Raw genomic sequence first — 4,520 nt, 5'->3', positions numbered from 1 at the left:
GGGACACATTTTTTTGCATTAAGTCCTTATTTGACATAGGCAACATGAACAAAACGTTTGTATGACCATTTCTCAGATCATTTTACAATTCCCCAAGTATATCGAGGCTTGAATATTTAACAGTACTTCCACTTTCTGCATCCTAACCTTTTCACTTTTAATTATGCATTTCACGCGTAGTTGTCTGTGTCATATCACATTTATTGACTGAAGACGTCATAACGCTTGTTTTTGAGATTAGAGGAACGTTTACCCTAAAAAGTTTCGACCACGTTTTGCTCGAAACTGCTTTAAACTACCATTAACGTAGAATTATATCTATTAATATGATATCGTTCATTTTCATTGTGACCTCTATGGACACTTATTATTATGTGATTTGACCTGTTTTTTTCTTTTAATTTTAATTTACCGTTCCCATTAAGATGGGCATATGATCGAAAGGCAGAGTGATAAAGCCTCGATAGGAGTACTAGGGCAAGGTAGCTTGATATAAGATAACTTTTCCATCCTTGTTTCCGATAAAGGATTTAAATTGTTTTTAGCCGTTAAAAATCACGTGATACATTTCAGATGAAAGAGCGAGTAGGAAGCTAAGCATGCAGATTTCAAGTTAACATCGATTGGATAAATGCTTCCTCGTAGAGCAGCTGTTTTTCAGAAACAACTGAGGTCACTAGCACAGTCTAGCCAAAACAGAACCTATACCACAATCGTTTCTCTCTCAAAAAAGGATTTATTTATACTTGTTCAGTTCGTTCAGTCTTTTCCTCGTGTCCTTAATCTAGATAAAATCTTCAACCAACTGGTCAGTTCCGTGAAAAATTATACCCTATTCTAGACACAAACGCTCTGTTTTATATACCCTATCCTAGAGTAAACTACTTGAAAAGCATACCTTTCACAGCGGCACATAGCTACATAGCTCATATATGGCAGTACCCCCCTCCCCCCTTCCGGGGGGCTTCTGGCCCTGTGATGACGAACATCTTCGACAATATCAACGGTGACAACCCGAATTTTTCATCAAAGGTAACAAATTGAATAAGCGCCAGGAAAGATGCAGTCACAATGCCGCCATCAAGGACATTAACACGGTATTTAAACTTCATTTACAGAGAAGAAGTCATAAGAGTCAAGCTTTTGTGTAACAACAACAACAACAAACGCTGGGCCATTAGATCTTCTGCTTTGTTTCACAGTCGAGCTGTGTGTCGGGTGGCGAGAATGACTTTTCGAGAATCCAATTTTTGAATTTCGCTGTGTATTTAGCTGGTACTTGAAAAGCATACAGTTGATCATTTTTGCAAAATAACATAAGCAATTCAACTTTCTTGGGGATGTTCTCCCATTTCTGAAATTCTATACTTCGAAAATGCATCGCCGCGTTCCCGAGTCCCGACTTCCTCAATTCCCCGAGTTCACACGTCCCCACGTCCCCACGACCCCGAGTCCCCACTTCCCCGTCCCACTTTCGACACAGCCGGAATAAAAAAATTTGCGGTTGACAAAACTACGGTCTGCCACTCCGGTAAGGCTCAGTTCGTTATCAGCGGTCGAAGCCGTGGCCATTGTGGTGTGGAAACGTACCTTTAGAAAGCTGCTTTCCTGCAATATTACCGCCTGAGGTCATCGGCAGGACTGCTAGTGCAGGCTGTGTCGAAAGTGAAGTGAAGTGAAGTGAAATACTGGTTAACAGTCATTTTCCTTCAAAAGACACCAGGTTGTAGTCGTCAAGGCGTCTGTACGTCTCGATGTCGTCAAATAAAGTTCTCTGTAGAGTGAAGATTCTGTGGGAGTGGTTTGAGTATAGCAGTCAACTGTTTAGATAGTTGGTACGTGGTCGGAGACCCACATAGCGAGACTGCCGAAGGTTTCTCAGGTGTGTTAGGTTCGGTAGTTTCGTTCGTTGATATACGCGCCGCACCTTAATCAATAAGATAGGACTAAAAACCGTAGTGATCCCATCTTACAACACTCCTTCGTGAACACTGCGGAACATTTAGGAACCCAATTCTAAACCAAACGTCTTTCAGGGAACGGAGTTTCCGGTGTTGTGGTCTGCCACGGGCTTCTTTACCGCGCACAGCAAAATATAGCCGCTGTGGCACTGAGTGGTATATCTAAAAAGGCTTATGGTGTAGGACACCATATAACGAGAAACAGCCATAAGTGTAGAGATCTTATGCAAATATATTCTTGTTTGCTCTTAGAAACACTCGCTCAAAAGACGTCGGTTTTGAAGAGGACTTTGGGCCCGGAAAGTTTCAGTGAATAGTTATCCAACATTTTGTTGAGGGAAACTATTGAATATCTAACTTGTAACTTCTATTTTCGGAGTATACTTTACAGTCGCTCAATATTTGGAAACTGAATAATTCGACAGAATATCAGTCATGCAGTATTTGTGTCCTTTCAATCAGAGATTACGAATAATTCAAAAATTCTTACCACAGCGGATAAATAAGCAAGAAAAGCGCCCAAAAAGCGAAAAAAAAAAAAAAACAAAGTGGTATAAAAATTAGAAAATCCAAGAAAGGAACAAAAGCAAATCTGAATCTGTACGTGAAGAGGATAATCCAATATGGAAGAGGGCAAAATGTTTCATTTTTGGAGTCTTCGTTGAAAGGAAGATATTACCGAAAAAGAGAATAATTAATAGAAATTATGCCATGCACTATCCCCTGCAATAACAAAGAAAATCAAATCGCATGAAACGAAACCCGATTGGGAGCGACTCACTGGGTCAATTCTTTGAACACTCGAGCCACATAAAGCAACAGAAAGTGGGAGTCGTTGGAAACAATATCTTCCTTGGTTAAATTTCGCACCAACAGTGCAAAGACCACAAATAACAAACTTTTTTACCTCTTAAATTTTGTTTGCTTATATGAGGCACCTAGCACATAGCCATATCTGAATATATAATATATAATTAAATATACATGTATGGTAATATATTAATTATCGATATATAGATTTTTCCAAAACGTGAACCCGCTGACTGAAAATGCCCGACTAGCCATATACGAAAAAGCGTGTCCTAGAGTTGCTTAATAAAATGATTTGAAAGTCATTTCATGATCCTTTCCATAAAAGAAATCACAGTAACAATGGTTTTACAATATTTTGTAGTATTTTATAACGTCTTTGTAGCATTCCCATGATTTACATATAATGTTCAAATATCAAATATTTTTTCTTAGCCTTTCTCTTTTTTTCAGGAAAAACTAACTTTAAATATGAGTTACGACTCTTTTCATAAGCTAACAATTTTCTTGTTTTACCTTATATCACTTGTTTATGGCTTTAAGGTCTATTTGATTTTTTTTAAACGTTCCTAAAATATAAATACTTAGATATCAAAGACCTTATTCACATTATTTTATAATGCCTATCACCTCAAAAAAAAAAAGAGAAAAAAAACTTTTCCGCTCAGCAATTCTCTGCACTTGTCTAACACTAATCTTTAATTGCTTTGCTACACTCTCTCCTTTTAAGTCACTGCGTGTTTTAGAGGCTCCTGACAAGTGGAATAACAAGGTGTAATTTGATATAAGACCGAACAAGGAAGAAGAATGGGTTTAATGCCAGGTTGACGTCACAAACTGCTTTGAAAACAATGATGCACGTTTTGACGTCAACCGAGTATCGACTCATTCCCCTTCGTTGCTCGAAGCATGATTACTTTTCCCGTCTTTCAGAGCGATTAAAGTGAATTTTCAAAACAGAGGCTTCTAAAAACACAATGTATTTGGGACGATATCGGAAAATAAGTAAGTGGAAAAGTTTGTCGAGGTTATAGGCACTTTAAAATGTTCGCTTTTTCAATGATCTTAGTGTTTGCATTATAATTATCCGTTTCAAGCCTCATTTAGGGTTGAGCAGATTGTGTTCATAAAAATGGAATAAAATGCTGCTGGCACTGCTCTTAGTTTAATCGAATTATTCCAGAAATTATGTCTAAAATTCCTTGTGCCAAGGAAATGACACCCACACCCATTCGGTACACATAATAGCGATTCAGAAGTGAGTTTTTGTTGAATATCTGCTTCTTCTGAATTAGATGACTTTAGATCGATGCTTCCGGAGGCCATATTTGTTTTGTCTTATAGTTAAAGAGAGGGATCTAGTAATTAGGCAAATATGCAACGTAGTTCCCAGTCCCAACTCTACAGAATAGGAAGAATGCGATAGACCAATTATTCAGTCCGAGACAAAAGGCACAATATCGAGGCTCTGGGGAATAAACTCATACAAATCCCTTTAATTTACTCCCCAGAGCCTGGAGGTGATGCAGTTTGTTTAGGACTGAACATTGGTCTATGTCTTAGCTTATTTGCTTTAGAAGGTGCAGAACTCTCCTTACTATGCTCGAATGCTGTTTTGAAAAAGTATACTCGTTTGCTCTAATTATGCTACAACAAGTTGCAAAAATAGTGGAGACACTTCACCTTCTTGGGGCGTTATTAAATTCCCTATTAGCTCTGACACTGCAGCCCCCCTCCCCCCCACCCCCC

This window comes from Montipora capricornis, chromosome 1 (assembly GCF_036669925.1).
Source record: "Montipora capricornis isolate CH-2021 chromosome 1, ASM3666992v2, whole genome shotgun sequence".
Classification (NCBI taxonomy): Eukaryota; Metazoa; Cnidaria; class Anthozoa; order Scleractinia; family Acroporidae; genus Montipora; species Montipora capricornis.
Note: the sequence above shows the minus strand (reverse complement) of the source record.